This window comes from Syngnathus typhle, unplaced genomic scaffold (genome assembly GCF_033458585.1).
Source record: "Syngnathus typhle isolate RoL2023-S1 ecotype Sweden unplaced genomic scaffold, RoL_Styp_1.0 HiC_scaffold_28, whole genome shotgun sequence".
NCBI classification, from domain to species: Eukaryota; Metazoa; Chordata; class Actinopteri; order Syngnathiformes; family Syngnathidae; genus Syngnathus; species Syngnathus typhle.
The window spans coordinates 472,419-490,209 of record NW_026871934.1 but is presented as its reverse complement, the minus strand read 5'-3'; the positions used below and the strand labels follow the sequence as shown (position 1 = coordinate 490,209).

General features: G+C 45.7%; 1 long non-coding RNA gene across 1 annotated transcript in view; it reads left to right on the top strand.

The window, feature by feature from the left end:
• LOC133147093 (uncharacterized) overlaps positions 1 to 17,416 on the top strand; it is a 29,215-nt gene extending 11,799 nt beyond the window's left edge. Inside the window, exon 2 of the long non-coding RNA XR_009711507.1 lies at positions 7,911 to 17,416. This is a non-coding gene — a long non-coding RNA (uncharacterized LOC133147093). The remainder of the gene's footprint in view (positions 1 to 7,910) is intronic.
• The last annotated feature ends 375 nt before the right edge of the window (positions 17,417 to 17,791 follow it).

Below are 17,791 nucleotides of genomic sequence, written 5' to 3'. Positions count from 1 at the left end.
CGGAGGGGAGTAGTTCAAACAGATTGCAACCTGGGTGAGAAAGGGTCTGTAGAGATGCTCCTTGCACGTTTCCTGGTCCTGGACAGGTACAAGTCTTGGATAGATGGGAGGTTGATTCCAATTATCTTTTCTGCAGTCCTGATGGTCCGTTGCAGTCTGTGCTTGTCTTGTTAGGAGGCCAATCCAAACAAGAGGTGCAGAGGACAGCCTGGATGATGGTGGTGTAGAAGGTCTTCGGAAGCTCTCACGGCAGGTTGAACTTCTTGAGCTGTCTCAGGAAGTACAGCCTCTGCTGGGCCTTCTTCCGGACAGAGTCTATGTGGCCGGTCCATTTCAGGTCCCGAGAGATTGTGGTTCCCAGGAACTTGAAAGTGTCTGTGGAGAGAAGAGTATTACTGCGGATAGTGAGGGGTAAAAGTGGTGAAGGGTCACGCCTGAAGTCCACTGTCAACTCCACGGTCTTGAGCAGGTTCAGCTCCAGGTGGTTTTGGCTGCACCAATGGACCAGCCGCTCCACCTTCTGTCTGTACGCAGTCTCATCACCGTCCTGGATCAGTCCGATGAGAGTGGTGTCGTCTGCATACTTCAGGAGCTTCACAGGAGAGTCACCTGAGGAGAAATCGTTGGTGTAGAGAGAGAAGAGCACTGGGGAGAGGACGCACCCCTGAGGGGCTCCAGTATTGGTGGTCCGGGTGTCAGATGTGATGCCCCCCAGCTTCACACGCTGTCTCCTGTTTGTCAGGAAGCTGGTGATCCACTGACAGGTGGAGGCAGGCACCGCAAGCTGGGTGAGCTTCTGTTGGAGGATGTCAGGAGCGATGGTGTTGAACGCCGAGCTGAAGTCCACGAACAGGATCCTGGCGTACGTTCCTGGGGTGTCCAGGTGGTGCAGGATGTAGTGCAGTCCCATGTTGACCGCATCATCTACCGACCTGTTTGCCCGGTAGGAAAACTGGAGGGGGTCAAGCAGGGGGCCCGTGACATCCTTCAGGTGGTTCAGCACTAACCTCTCGAAAAATTTCATGACCACAGATGTCAGTGCGAAAGGTCTATAGTCATTCAAACCTGTGATGGCGGGCTTCTTGGCCACTGGAACAATGGTGGAGCTCTTGAAGCACGAGGGCACCTCACACAGCTCCAGAGAACGGTTCAAGATCCGTGCAAAGGTGGGCGCCAGCTGCTCAGCGCAGACTTTCAAGCAGGAAGGTGACACGCCGTCTGGGCCCAGTGCCTTCCTGGTCTTTTGACTCGGGAACATCTTGCGCACTTCCTCCTCGCAGATCTGGAGTGCGGGCGCGGCCTCTGCAAGAGGACAACGTTGATAGAGGTGTGGACAGAGCAGTTGTGGGGAGAGGTGAGTATGTAGATTGTGCTGCAGGAATTCCCGTTGTGTGGGAGGACCGATCAAACCTGCAGTAGAACCTGTTTAGCTGGTTAGCAAGCCGTGGACTCTCCACAGGACGGGGGGTTCGTTTCTTGAAGCCCGTGATGCTCTGCAGACCTTTCCACACTGTTGAGGGATCAGGATTGGCAGAGAGGTGTCTCTTCAGGCTCTCCCCGTAACACCTCCTGTCTTTCCTGACCTCTCGGTTCAGTGTGTTTCTGATCTGCTTGAACAGGTCGTGGTCGCCGCTCCTGTAGGCCTCCTCCTTGACTTTGCGCAGCCTCCTGAGGTTCGGTGCATACCAAGGTTTGTCGTTGTTGTACGTGCAGAAGGTACCTTCTTCATCTGCACACACAGATCCTCACAAAAACTGATGTATGATGTGACAGTGCCAGTGATTTCATGCAGGTCTGAAGTTGCAGCTTCCAAAATTCCCCAATCCGTGCAGTCAAAGCAGGCTTGGAGGTCCTGCCTTGACTCCACTGTCCACTTCCTCACAGTCCTCACCACAGGCTTAGAAGTTTTTAGTTTCTGCCTGTAGGCCGGGATCAGATGAACTAGACAGTGGTCCGAGAGTCCTAAAGCTGCACGAGCCACAGAGTGGTATGCAGCCTTAATCACGGTGTACCAGTGGTCCAGAGTCTGTGCCCCTCTGGTGGGACACGTTACGTGCTGTCTGTCTCTGGGGAGTTCATGTGCGAGGTTCGCCCTGTTAAGACCACCCAGAACAATGATTAGTGAGTTTGGTAGAAGTTTTTCCATGTCTGTTACCTGGTCAGCCAGCATCTGGGTGGCTTCACTCGCACGAGCGTGTTGTGGAATGTAAATAGCCGCCATGACGATCGAGGAGAACTCCCGTGGTGAATAGAACGGCCGGCAGTTTATAAAAAGTGTTTCTAGGAGAGGGCTGCAAAACTCTTTCAACACCGTGGCATCAGTACACCAACGTTCATTAATGTAGAAACAGAGACCACCTCCCTTTGATTTTCCGGAGAGCCGCGCTGCGTTCGCCGAAACCCCGCTAATTCCACAGCGTGGTGGGGGGTTCGTTCACTGAGCCACGTTTCAACAAAGCACAGCGCGGCGGATCTGCTGAAGTCCGTGTTCCTTGAAGTGAGGAGGAGCAGTTCGTCCATCTTGTTCGCCAGGGAGCGGACATTCGCCAGATGAATTGACGGTAGGGCAGAACGGAACCCTCTCTTCCTCAGCTTTACGTGGGCTCCTGCTCGTTTTCCGCGCCGCCGTCGTCGCACTAGCTTGTATAGCACCGCCGCTCCGGCTAGAATCTCCGACAGTCTGAATCAGAGAGAACAGAAGAGAAAATACCAGAAGAAGACTGTCCAATGTTTAACACCGCTTCTCTGGTAAAAGTGATCCGGGATGGACAGCAGAGGACACAGAAAACACACAAAATAAAACAAAGAAACAGAGAGCGACTCACCGTGGCTGCCATCCGCGGCGCCATCATATCTTAAGTTGGTGTTCTTTTGTCTGTTGTTGTCTCAGAGCCAACCCATTCAACACTCTCTAATGTGTCCATTTTTCAAATGAGTCCATTCTCATCTTGCAAATTCTTCCACTTCTCAATGTCTGTTCTCGTCTCCGAGGACGTCGTCGTCCTCCAGAGAGCTGTGCTCCCCCCAAGCACAAACACAGTTCTTCCTTATTCTTGCAAAAGGTCAAAGGTGCCCCAAAGCCAGGCACCGTTTTCTTGTTGTTCACGGCTAAAGGTGGAGTCTGGGATTAAGCTACAGGGTGCCTGACGAGCACTGGGAGAGACAGACTGGTACATAAAACTTGTAAGATTATCTCCATATTTAGTTGCCATTTATTCGCTAGTAGGCTTTGTTGATCAAATTCCAAATTCTCCCAGTAAAATTGATCTAGTTTGTATATCCTGTTTTCGAGCTATATCAAAGTCAAAGTCAAAGTCAGCTTTATTGTCAATCTCCCCACATGTCACAACACACAAAGAGACCGAAATTACGTTTTTCTCTATCCCACGGTGACGAGACACATAACACGATAGACATACAAGTACCGTTTTTTTCCGTGTATAGTGCGCAAAATTTTACTAATTTATTGTCCTAAAATCCGGGGTGCGCATTATACATGGGTACAAAAAAAAAAAAAAAATTTTCTTTTTAATTTTTTTTTTTTTTTTTTTTAAGTCCCAATGATTGTCACACACGCAGGGAGGCAATGGGTCCCATTTTTATAGTCTTTGGTATGGTCTTAACTAGGCTGGATGTAATTTTTTTTGTTGGCGTTGATTTCTCCGACTGCCCGTAAACGCACCACCGCGCTTCGTGCGCGCACGGGACAGCAAACGAGCAGGTGATCGAGCAAGCGTCTGATACGAGAGCATTGCGGTCGCATGGAGCGTGTTTGAAGTGAACAGCAGAGAAGAAAGGCAAAGTGTTGTGAAATAAAATGCACAGAACGGATGCGCAAGACACGTCAGCTATATAAAGACCGAGAGTTGTTTTCTTCCTATTAGTTTCAATTCACAGTTTAATTAGCAGTTTCAATCAGCAAATAACAAAATGCGTATTACAGGTAATATTTTATTTCACAACACTTTGCCTTGTTCCTTTGGTCTCTGCTGTTCATCCTAAAACACAAAGGCGCTCTTTAAGCAATGCGACAGTGAGCGCCCGGCGCGCTGCACCAAATTAAGCTCCCTGCGCAGTGCGCACTGAGGTCCACTTAAATTTTAGAAAGTACATCAGGACTTTAAAAATATCTTCTAAATTTCAGCGACGGCTCTGTCACAATAATCGGCCAGCCCGGTGCAGTTGGGCGGTCGGCGGCGCGCTACGGTTGAGCGTTCTCTCGCACGCTCTCTCTCTCGCTCTCTCTCGCTCTCGCACACACGCAAACCGGATATCATACGGAGGCCGCCATTACAGATGCGCAGAACGGATGAGCAAGACACGTCAGCTATATAAAGAGCGAGAGTTCAGTTCTCTACCTAAATCCGTATTACAGGTAATATTTTATTTCACAACACTTTGCCTTGTTCCTTTCTTCTCTGCTGTTCACTTCAAACACGCTCCATGCGCACGGAGCGCCGTGGTGCGTTTACGGGCAGTCGGAGAAATCAACGCCAACAAAAAAAATTACATCCAGCCTAGTTAAGACTATACCAAAGACTATAAAAATGGGACCCATTGCCTCCCTGCGTGTGTGACGATCATTGGGACTTAAAAAAAAAAAAAAAAAAAAAATTAAATTTTTTTTTTAAAAAAATTCATAAAAATTCGGTGCGTATTATACATGGGTACAAGCTTTTTTCCAGCATCAGCATGCCATTTTTAGGGGTGCGTACTATACATGGGGGCGCACTATACACGGAAAAAAACGGTACGTGACACAATATAAAAACAAGAAGGCAAAAATTCAAACAATCAACAGTAAGAGTGATGAATAAATAATAAATAAAAAGATAACACAATAAATAAGAGGAGCAAAACGGAGCCAGCAAGCAAAGTAAAAAACATCATAAACAAAAAGGCACAAACAATAAATAATAAGAGTAATAATAAATAATAAATAAACAGATAACACAGCAAATAAGAGCCAGTGTGCATACAGACAGTACAGACAGTAAAAGTACAGGACGCTACGCAGAACGGGGGAGCGAGTTCAGGATCCTAACAGCCTGGAGTATGAAGCTGTTTGAGAGTCTGGTGGTGCGGGAGCGCAGGCTCCTGTACCTCTACCCAGAGGGCAGAAGCTCGAACAAAGAGTGAGCGGGGTGACTCGCATCACTCACAATCGTGGTCGCCTTGCGGGTGAGATGGGAGGTGTAAATGTCCTTCAAGGAGGGGAGCGAAGCACCAGCAATCTTACCAGCAGTGTTCACTATGCGCTGCAGGGCCTTCAAGTTGTAGTCAGTGCAGCCGCCACCCCAAACAGCAATACAGCTGGAGAGGACGCTCTCAATGGTGCCGCGGTAAAATGCAGTCATGACGGCCGGAGGAGCGCTCGCTCGCCTGAGTTTCCGCAGGAAGTACAGGCGGCGCTGGGCTTTCTTTGCCAGTGATGCGGTGTTGGTGGACCAGGAGAGATCCTCACTGATGTGCACCCCCAGGAACTTGGCGCTGCTCACTCTCTCCACCACAGCACCGTCGATGGTCAGCGGCAGGTGTTGGGTGTGACCCTTCCGGAAGTCCACAACAATCTCCTTGGTCTTGTCGACGTTCAGCAGGAGGTTGTTGTCCCTGCACCACGTGGTCAGAAGGTAAACCTCCAGCCTGTATTGAGTCTCGTCTCCCTTGGTGATGAGACCCACCAGAGTCGTGTCGTCAGCAAACTTCACGATACGGTTGTCGCTGTAGGTTGCAGTGCAGTCATGCGTCAGGAGGGTGAAGAGCAGCGGACTGAGCACGCAGCCTTGGGGGGCCCCCGTGCTCAGCGTGATGCTGGCGGAGATTTTGTCGCCAACACGTACTACCTGTGGCCTCTGACAGAGGAAGTCCAGTAGCCAGTTGCAGAGGTAGGTACTGAGGCCCAGCGCGTCAAGTTTGCTGACGAGGCGTTGTGGCACAATGGTGTTGAAGGCATATGTTGTCAATTGTTTGAATTTGATGAGACAGTAGGTTGTGTTTTCAGTATCATTATTCAAAATTAACTCATTGAGCGTCTTCAAATGTAGCCCTGATCTATATCTTGGCCTCTCAAACGTTATGATCTGTGTCATGCTTGCTTAAGAATATGACTTAAAATATGGTGTTGTGAATTTCTAATCTCAATTCCATTGGATGCCGCTTCTCAGCTGTTTTCCTTCCTTATGCTCTTGGTAGCCTACAAATCTCTGAGTCAAAAATCTGATTTTCTTTTAAATATCTTTCCATTTCCTTAATCTCTTGTGTCGCGAGCCCATCTGCGCCAGGAAACCATTTAAAGGGTATAAAAAAAAAGGATCAACAGATTACTCCCCATATCTCCTCATTAAATCTCCTTCTCTCTTTTTTTGTTAATGTAACACATTGTTGATCACAAACTATTGGCCTACTCTAACCCCTAATTTAATCCCAATCAACGAATACTGCTTTCTTCTCACTTTATTTGTTGTGATCAATTCTTAACTGGTTTAATTTCTTTAACGTGTCCGTTTCTACGTCTATTTGACTATTGGAACTCTTCTACAAATGTAATTTCTAATCTCCCCGATAGTTGGCAGATGGCCTAGTGGAGTGCTAGCTGCTCCTGACAGGGCCCCTCATTATTTTGAGTTGGCCCGCCTTACTCCACCTCCTTAATTAATGAACATTGGTGTACTGATGTCACGGTGTTGAAAGAGTCTTGCAGCCCTCTCCTAGAAACACTTTTCATAAACTGCCGGATGTTCTATTCACCACGGGAGTTCTCCTCGATCGTCATGGTGGCTGTTTACATTCCACCATATGCACGTGCGAGTGAAGCCACGCAGATAAAGTTAAAGTTAAAGTCCCAATGATCGTCACACACACATCTGGGTGTGGTGAAATTTGTCCTCTGCATTTAACCCATCCCCATGTGATTTTAATCCATCCCCTGGGGGAGAGGGGAGCAGTGAGCAGCAGCGGTGCCGCGCTCGGGAATCAGTTGGTGATCTAACCCCCCAATTCCAACCCTTAATGCTGAGTGCCAAGCAGGGAGGCAATGGGTCCCATTTTTATAGTCTTTGGTATGACCCGGCCGGGGTTTGAACCCACAACCTTCCAGTCTCAGGGCGGACACTCTACCACTCAGCCGCTGAGCTGGCTGACCAGACATGGAGAAACTTCAGCATATAACGTGTCCCACCAGAGGGGCACAGACACTGGACCACTGCTACACCGTAATAAAGGATGCATACCACTCTGTGGCTCGTGCAGCTTTAGGACTCTCGGACCACTGTCTAGTTCATCTGATGCCGGCCTACAGGCAGAAATTAAAAACTTCTAAGCCTGTGGTGAGGACGGTGAGGAAGTGGACAGTGGAATCAAAGCAGGACCTCCAAGCCTGCTTTGACTGCACCGATTGGGGAGTTTTTGAATCTGCAACTTCAGACCTGCATGAACTCACGGACACTGGCACATCATACATCAGTTTTTGTGAGGGTCTGTGTGTGCAGACTAAGACCTTATGCACGTACAACGACGACAAACCTTGGTTTACACCGAACCTCAGGAGGCTGCGCAAAGTCAAGGAGGAGGCCTACAGGAGCGGGGACCGGGACCTGTTCAAGCAGACCAGAAACACACTGAACCGAGAGGTCAGGAAAGCCAAGAGGTAATACGGGAAGAGCCTGCAGAAACACCTCTCTACCAATTCTGATCCCTCAACAGTGTAGAAAGGTCTCATCACGGGCTTCAAGAAACCAACCCCTCCTGTGGAGAACACAAGGCTGCCAACCAGCGAAAGAGGTTTTACTGCAGGTTTAATCGGTCCAGCCACACAACAGGACCTCCTGCAGCACATTCAACATACTCACCTCCTCCCACAACCGCTCTGTCCACACCTCTATCACCGTTATCACCTACTCTCTCTCTTACAGAAGCCGCACCCGCACTCCAAATCTGCGAGGAGGAAATGTGCCAGATATTCCGGAGACAAAAGGTCAGGAAGGCGCCGGGCCCAGACGGCGTGTCCCATCACCTCCTTAACCCCAAAAACCAAATACATACAGAATCAACAGTAGAACAATGCAACAGGTTCCTTGTCTTTTTCAAAGACAAGATCACTTCTGTTAGGGTTGATAAATTATCTTGATCGTATGAATATGTTGGAATGTAGACTAGAATTATTAACTTTGTTTGAACCTTTTACCTTTCCCTGAATCTAAACGTTTAACCATTCAGTTGTTGAAATTTTCCAAATGGTGTGGAAACATTCTTGCTTAGTTAGTCATCTAAGATGCTCCACTAGTTTCTGTTTCCACGACCTTGTAAAACAGTGGTTATCAAACTTTTTTCAGTGATGTACCCCCTTTGAAATATTTTTTTAGCCAAGTACCACCTGACCAGCGCAACACATTTCTGGTCAAAAAGAAAGAGGTACAGGATTGTCCCATCATTGTTTGATTTATTAAAGTTAAACAACTTGTAGCAATGTACCTGACAGACACATTTATGTTTCAAACATTGCATATAGAAACAAAAACAATAAACAGTAAACAGTGACCACTACGAAGGCATAAACATTTTCAAAACTCAAATACTGTATGCAGAACACTGCTAATTTATATGAATCTTTCTTGTAATAATCTCTTGCAAGGAAATAAAAATATACATAACTAAAAAAGTGTTCACAAAAATAAATTAACTTAATTATAAATAAATAATACCTTGTTTACAAAATAAATTGATAACTTAATAATAAATAAAGATTTGCTCATAAAAAATAATCAACTTTACCTCTTTTGGGATAAAAAAGAAACTTTTTTTTCTCTTAAAATTGAACTGTTGCATTGAACATTTGATTTTGTTTTGACAAGCATTGAACAAGCATTGAATAGTCTTGAAGCTTGAATGAGTCTTTTGCACTCATCCTACATTTTAGTGAGAAACATGGGCTTGTACCTCACTTTGTCATCCTTGGTGGCAGGGAGGCAACTGCTGTGATCAAGTTCTTCTCCAGGCACAGTCTGTTTCTTTGCTTTGTTTTCATCACAGTCATTGGAGAGAAGGAGGTCTAACATAAATATGTGGAGGCAAAGGGCAGCAGCTGCTCCAAAGCTTTCTGTCCCAGCTCAGGGTGCTCCTGCCTCATACACACCCAAAACTGTGTGAGAGTGGATGCGCCAAACTTCATCTGCAGGCCACGGTCAGATGCCACTTCCAACTGTTTTTCTTGGTGAGTGACAGGAAGCTTGCTTCTCTTTGCTTCAGACAAGAGAAATGGGTTTGTCACCCAATCCATCTGTACAGATATCTCCTCCATGTCAGCAAAGTAGCAATGAAAGACCTTTATCAAGTTAGCCAAATGTCCCACTATGACTAACTTCACTGGAGTTGTCTCCAAATCTTCATTGGAGGGAAAAGCATCCACCTGAGGAAATCAGGTGAAATCCTCCTGACCGCATGCCCTTTTCCACAGCTCTGTTTTCTTCAGGAAACCACCCACCTTGTCAGACAGGTTCAGGATGCTGGTGTCCTTGCCCTGCAGAGAGTTTGTTCAGTTTGCTGAATATATCTGCCAGATAGCAAAGCTTTGCAAGCCAGTCCGTGTTCTCGAACAAGGTGGCATGAGCCGTGCTCTGTCAGAAAGGTGTGCACTTCAGCTCGTAACTCCAACAGCCTCTTGAGTATCTTACCTCGAGAGAGCCAGCGCACTTCTAATAATAATAATAATAATTCATTAAATTTGTATCGCGCTTTTCAAAAACCCAAAGACGCTTACAGGGAACAAGGCAAAGACATACAGGAGGGAAGGGGGAGGAGGACGGGGAAGAGACAATGAAAGATAAAATATATAAAATTTCGTATAAAATTAAGAAGAGGAAACCAGTTATGGGTAGGGGAGGTCATAGGCTTGAGAGAAGAGGTAAGTTTTTAGACAGTACTTAAATATGGGGAGTGTGGGTGAGTCACAGACAGACTGAGGGAGAGAGTTCCAGAGTCGGGGTGATGTGCAGGAGAAGGCTCTGTCACCGAAGGATTTGAGTTAAGATTTAGGGACTGTCAGACGTGAAGTATTGGAGGATCGGAGGGGATGGTTGGGGCAGTAGGGGACAAGGAGGTTGGATAGGTAAGTGGGAGCCAGGTGGTGAAGGGCTTTGAAAGTGAGGAGGAGTATCTTGAAGATGATACGCTCCTTAATGGGGAGCCAGTGAAGAGAGTGGAAAACAGTAGTGATGTGTTCACGGGACCCGGTGTCACAGGAGGTGAGACGTGACAGCCGCTAGGAATAATCCAGATAAAATGCTAGATGTGGCTAGTAGCTGGTTAGCTAGAAGTTGGTAGGCAGTGAAATGCATGGAAGCAGCAGTGGACCGAGTAGTGATGTTGGAGGAGTGGGTGGTGGTGTTGGTCAATCCCAACTGTTCCCCTGCAAACGGCAAGCCCCAGTGTGTCATGGCGGCACACAGCCGAGCCACGACCGGCGAGCTCGCAGCAAGCGGGTGTTCCCCCCGAGGACGCCGGCCAAGTGGCCAGAAAGTTGGGTTGAAGCTGTTTGCCGAGCCAAGAGCGAGCAGCTACAGGCTCAGAGCCGGGAGGTAGGAGGGTCCGGTGGTGGGTTGGCTAGCTGGCTAACATAGCTCGTAGTCCGAGGGAGTGGGGACAGAGAGGTGCGAGCAGAGCTCCAGAGATACGCGGTGGGCAGGTGAAAAGGCGAGAAAAATAAAAGAAAAGACAGGCACACTTTAAATGGGAAACACAAAACAGATCGGGGAAAAACAAATAGCGGACATGGTTCGGGGTAGAAGCGGCAGTCAACAATCCAGACGCAAGCGTTTCTCTAACCCGGAAGACAAAACAACAAAACAAATGTATGCAGGAGGAGTTGCGTGTGTTCAGCTCCCATGTTTTCACAGAGGCGGCGGAACAAACGTGCATTAAGTGGCCTTGACTTGATGAAGTTGATCACTTTGATGCTGTCGTTCAAAACATCATGCAACACGGGGCTCATTTTCTTGGACGCTAACACTTCCCTGTGAATCACACAGTGAGTCCACTTAATGTCGGGATTTTCCTTTTTAATCCGCACAATGAGCCCTTTCGCACTGCCTGTCATTGATGCAGCCGCATCTGTACACACGCTGCTGCAGGATTTCCAGCTGATACCACCTTTAGGGAAAAATGCGTTAACGACATTAAAAATGTCCTCTCCGGTTGTTCTCCCCTCCAGACATTTGCAGGGAAGTATGTGTATGCCGTCAGGCTCAATGTATCTCACAAAAGCAACAAGCTGTGCATTTCCTCTGACATCTGTGGATTCGTCCAGCGGAGTGAAAAAAAGTCGCCAAGTTTTCCCACTCTTTTTTTTAAGAGGACTTCGCGTAGGCAGCGATAGAAAAATTGTGTGGTTGAGAGTGTGATTGGTAGGATAAATTGACTAAAAAGCAGTTCTAGCATTAATCCACGCCAATAACACAGGCTAGAAATTTGTTGAAAGGTCAATTTAAACCTGCACTGAGGATCCTCAAAGAAAAACAAATTGTAAAAAAATTGTAAAAACCTAAAATACCAAATTAAGATGAGAAATGAAAACGGTAAATATCTAGATAAAGGAGCTCTTGAAGCAGATGAGAAGTACATGGCGAGTAGATTTCTTTTCAATTGTATGCGATACATGTCAAAGTGGAAGAAAAAGTATGGAGTAGAAGTAAAGTTGAAGGTTGAATTGTGGAACATAGTGGTAGACATTTTGGAGAAGAGTGTGGCAAGGAAGACAAAGGGACTTAGAAAGGAAAGGAAAAAGAGAGAATTGCAATGTGCTAGAGCAGGGGTCACCAGCACGGTGCCCGCGGGCACCAGGTTGCCCGTAAGGACCGCATGAGTCACCCGCAGGACTGTTCTATAATTAGCTCAAATAGCGACACTTGTCAGTGAGCTGCATCTATTTATTGTACAGTCAAACCTTGGTTTTTGAACGTCCCGGTTCTCAAACAAATCAAACTTTGAACAAGAAATTCAAGATTTTTTTGCTTAAAGTTTGTCGGTGCAGTTGCGCGGTCGGCGACGCGCTACGGTTGCGCGTTTGGGGGTGCGCTGCGGTTGCGCGATCGTACAAAATCAAGCTAACTGCGCACTTAGGTTCACTTACATTTTGGAAAGTACATCAAGACTAAAATATTTTCTAAATTTTAGCGACGGTTCTGTCACAATAATGCGACCAGCGCGGTGCAGTTGCGCGGTGGGCAACGTGCTACGGTTGCGCATTCGGTGGTGCGCTGCAGTTGCGCGATCGGACAAATATGCGCAAGTGAAAAAATGCTTAAAAAAGGTGGGGGGTTTTGTCTTGAAACGGATAAAAAAAAAATCATTTATTTGTAATGGAAAAAATAGATTCGGAATTCGACCGATTTGCTTCTTGAACCGCCTTCTGGAACGGATTATAGTCCAAAACCAAGGTTTGACTATATTTTTGCTATTCTTGTTAAAATCACACTTACATGTGAACTGGAAATGACAATAATAACACATAATGAAAGCCAAATTGAGCAAATTGGCTATTTCAGAAGTGTGTGTCAAACTGGTAGCCCTTTGCCTTAATCAGTATCCAGGAAGTAGCGCTCGGTTTGAGAAAGGTTGGTGATCCCTGTGCTAGAGTGTGGTAGGAAGCTTCACAAGAGAGAAGAGAACAAATTCAAAGGACAAAAACTAGAAAGATAAAAAGTGATGAGGCCGCCATTCAATTAAGATTTGAAAAATAATTCAGTGGCATCCCGTTCAATGATGCAGCTAAGAGTCCAAATCAGCAACAGCTTAAAAATGTGCTCATCACTGGTTTCAGCCCTGAGTTAGGCAACTGGGTGAGGAAACACTTGGTGGAAGTGGACACTGCTTGTGTTACAACAACCATGCGTGGGCAAGACACCCTGACAAAGTGATCAAGAAAGAAAAAAGTTCAGATGTGTTTCATCTAGATGATGATAATGATATAGATGAAGATCTTCTTCCAAAGTTTCCAATGGGGCAGAGGAAGAGGTAGAGGCCAATAAGGCCGCAGGCCGTCATTCAATTCAAAATCACCATCAAAATTGGATTGTTGGAACTGTGGGAAACGAGGACACTTTGTAAGAGTGTCGTCATGTAAAACAACACCAATCAAAGGGTGGAGGAAGAAGCAGAGGAAAAGTCAAATTTTCAGCATGACTAGCTTTGACCTCTGATGCTCCTACAGAGAAAGAAATACAGCATGAGACATTCTGAGCACATTAAAAGAAAAAACACGTTACTTGTGGTTTAGATTTATTGTCAGATAATAGAATGACAAATTACCAGGGATCAAATTATGTCTGCACACTAAAGTTAAAATTTGCAAATCAAGTGGTAAAGAAATGCAACTTGCCTCTAAAAGATAAATAGAGAATTGGAATGTGCTGTCCTCGCGTGTGTGGGCGGGAATCGGCTTCATGATCGACTGCAGGAAATAGCCAGCCTGTGACGAATCATTGGTGCCGGGCCCCCACACCTCATGCGCGAGAGCTGTGCATGTGTGTGCCTATGTGTTAAAATGATGAAATTGGCTAAACATTTAGTGCAAAGAAATTTGCTAGACTGTGGTATTTTCGATTTGCGCGGCAAAACAGAAACAATTTTGAAGAATAAAAAAGAGAAGAAAAGAAAGAAATCTGTTTGTGGGCAGAAACTGGGTCACACTAGTGCTCATTAGTGTCTTGCCCTGATGACAAATTCGAAAGAAAGAGAACATGCTTTCAGGAATTGGATTAAGCAAAATTGTGAATTTGAGACATTACAATGCTACATTCATGAGAAATAATAGAGAAAAATAGGATAAGGAACATGAGTTGAGAATGATATACGAATGTCGTGTGGAGAGCTTGGATAAATTGAGACCAATGTGATGGAAAGACTCCTTTTTGGAGACTGTGTGTGAGATGCAAATTAGCAAGGCGAATGATTGCCTGAATGAAAGGAAAATACAGGTTGAATGGTTGTAGTTGTTGGAGACGACTATGGAAAATTAGTAGAACAACTTTGAAGAAAGAGTGATTTTGAGCAAGTTAAATGCTAAGAAAAAAAGTTACTTCTGGAATGATAATTAACTAGAGGAAAAAAACTGGAGAACCAGTAACACATGCAGAAGATGTGTGAACTGAGAAACTGAGTAGTGTTTTGGAAAGAAAGTCAAATTAAATGATGTTGGAATCATATGTAGTAAAGAACACATCCTTCCAAAAAGATTGTCTTAGTTATGCTGGACAAGGTGCGAGGCATGGGCATCGCCAAACGTCATAAGGGAGGGAGTAGGACAGATAGTGAAAGATAGTAATAATACAACAATTGGCTTCTCTAATACATTTGGCGTCATACCATTAATTTAAAATGTTCTCAAACCTTTCAAACTTTTGCTGTAAGCAATCGGAAAATGATTGAAAAGTGACTAAAGAGGCTATGAGGAAGAGGTGTAACTTTTGGAAGGGTCCGCGTTTATGCACTTCCCTGACTAATCAAAGTTTTTTTGACTGATAAGGAGTTGGGCAAAGGAACCATCTAGTCCATTCCCCCAGTCCAAATCCAACCAAAATCAGAGCATCTCCTTTAAAACAGGAGGCAATAAATGGGATAGCCGTAGTTGACGTGCAAATACAACATCTCAGGCATGTCGAATGTGATGATTTTAATGTGCTGCGGAAAGAAGATTGTGATAATGCTGATTGGCTGAACATGTTTTACAGAAACTTGATAAATGTTTTTTGATCAGGAGGAATCATTAGGAAGTCCTCAAACTCTTCTTGCAAACACTCCTATTTGCCTAGTTCTAAAGGGCAATAAAATTGACTGGCGAATGACACAAGATTTGCAAAAAGCAGACGAAGAACAGTCCTTGACAGATAGCATGATCAGAGCACTCAAACTGAAAGATGTGTCTGTTAGGGTGGTGTTCACTCTAACTTATTTTGCAAGAACCACACTCGAGACAAGTTAGTCGTTTTAGACACCTGCAGGTGGAGAGTTCATTCGTCCCTGTGCTTACAACGATGGTCGAATGAGATCTGACTCAGGCCTCATCAGGTGCATATTTATTGAGAGAAACAGAGTGGGGTTGAAAGTGGGGGTGTGGGAAGACAGGATGGGGTGAAGCCCCTGGCCTGCTGATTAAAGCAAAGCAGGGGGTGTTTTACGACATTGTGTAAACAAAGCAACTTTGATTGCTTCCTCTGCTAGTCAATCAGTTGAAAAGATCTTAGCACTTTGTTCTACTACTTTTGTTAAGACAGGACAAGCTAGGTAAATTATTACATTCCAACATAATCATACGATGAAGATATTCTGTAAACCCTAACAGTGTCAAATGCATATTTACTGCCGCCTGATCTTTCTTCCCCACAGGTCAACAACCGCTCCAAGCCAGGAGACTGGGACGACATAAAGGTCGTCAAAAAGGACAAACTGGGCCAGCCACAGTGTGAGGGACCATTCCAAGTCTTGCTGACTAACCCCACTGCACTGAAAATTGCTGAAAGGCCCAGCTGGAAAACACTCCTATTTGCCTAGTTCTAAAGGGCAATAAAATTGACTGGCGAATGATACAAGATTTGCAAAAAGCAGACGAAGAACAGTCCTTGGCAGATAGCATGATCAGAGCACTCAAACTGAAAGATGTGTCCAATGCAAATTTACTGCCCTAACAGTGTCAAATGCATATTTACTGCCGCCTGATCTTTCTTCCCCACAGGTCAACAACCGCTCCAAGCCAGGAGACTGGGACGACATAAAGGTCGTCAAAAAGGACAAACTGGGCCAGCCACAGTGTGAGGGACCATTCCAAGTCTTGCTGACTAACCCCACTGCACTGAAAATTGCTGAAAGGCCCAGCTGGAAAACACTCCTATTTGCCTAGTTCTAAAGGGCAATAAAATTGACTGGCGAATGATACAAGATTTGCAAAAAGCAGACGAAGAACAGTCCTTGGCAGATAGCATGATCAGAGCACTCAAACTGAAAGATGTGTCCAATGCAAATTTACTGCCGCCTGATCTTTCTTCCCCACAGGTCAACAACCGCTCCAAGCCAGGAGACCGGGACGACATAAAGGTCGTCAAAAAGGACAAACTGGGCCAGCCACAATGTGAGGGACCATTCCAAGCCTTGCTGACTAACCCCACTGCACTGAAAATTGCCGAAAGGCCCAGCTGGATTCACCTCAGCCACTGCAAGTTACAGAGAGTGCTTTAGGGTGGGGCGTCTCAATGTTGGTGAAGAATTCAACGATCCCCACTCTGACAGGCAATGGGATATACCGGTGTCTCTGCCATCCTAGTAGCAATGGGGCTCCTTATGCCAGGTGGATCCTCTCCTGCGTTGTGGTTGGAGCGTGCTATGGTCTATGGGCTCATCTGAATAGACCGATTGACAATGTCAACTGAGGAAAAAGATGGTCACATGATGAGAACTTTGAGGACTGGTCATGGGACCCCAGCCACCCATACGAAACCAGCACTTGGTACCAGTATGTAAAGTTCACTGGGAGATCCCACACACAGGAGGGATGCTATGTGTGTTCCAAACTCCCCCCCCTTCCTCCACACAAGTTTTTTGGGAGTTGCAGTCTTGGAGTTAATGACACTCACGTCAACGACGCCATGAACTCACAGAAGAATTTACAGCAGGCCATGTCGGAGGACAAGGGCCCACATCAGTGAGATTTCCTTTCATGGCTATTTTCTGGCGCCTGGTGGCATCTGCTGTTGAAACTTGCGACTCCTGTTCTTGTTGTGCTGGTATTGTTGTGCTCATTTACAACCTGTGTTATCTCATATTTGAAGTCACCTGTATCAAGATCTTTGTCTTCTACCGTAGTTGACGTGCAGACACAACATCTCGGGCATGTCTAATTTGATGATTTTAATGTGCTGCAGAAAGAAGATTGCGATAATGCTGATTAGCTGAACGGGTTTTAAAAAAACTTGATGATTTGACCGTTGAAAATGCCTCACAAGTGTATACAATGGTGTACTGTTTGTGTTTCTTTTATTTTTATTTCTTTATTATATTTTCTTGCGTTTGATTGGTTGGATTGACATAATCTAATGATAAACAGGAGGGATATGTTAGGGTTGACAAATTATCGTATGATTATGTTGGAATGTAGACTAGAATTATTAACTTTAGTGTAGAAACATTCTTGCTTAGTTAGTCATCTAAAATGCTACACTAGTTTCTGTTTCCACGACCTTGTAAAACAATTAGCTGGGACCATCGACACCGTTTAAGCAGTTGCTGCGGTGACCACCAAACATGTCCAATCTCACCCCCACCCTGCTTCTTTCAATAAACATGCTCTTGCAAGAATCCAAAGTCAGACTTCGTTCGAACATCGCTGTATGCACAGTGATGAATGAATTCTCCACTTGCAAGTGCTCTATTGGCATACTGTCTCCCGTTTGGTTCTTGCAAATAAGTTAGAGTGAGCACCACTCTAAAAACATCCATCCGATCTCAGCTCTCAGGCTCCCCAGCACCATCTCTTCAATCTGCCTGCCCTCAACCTCCACCTTTCAGCACCTTTGCTGCTGCCATTCAGTCCGAAGTTGAGAGTTCCATCAAAAAAATGAAACCCTCCACCTCCCCCTTGGACCCCATTCCTATAACTCTCATAAAATCTAACCTGTCTGACATAAGCCCTCTTATCACACAAATAATAAACCACTCACTAAACTCAGGCCATGTCCCGCCACCACTCAAAACCGCCGTTATCAAGCCTCTCCTAAAAAAAACCAGCCTCGACCCAGAATGTCTTTCCAGC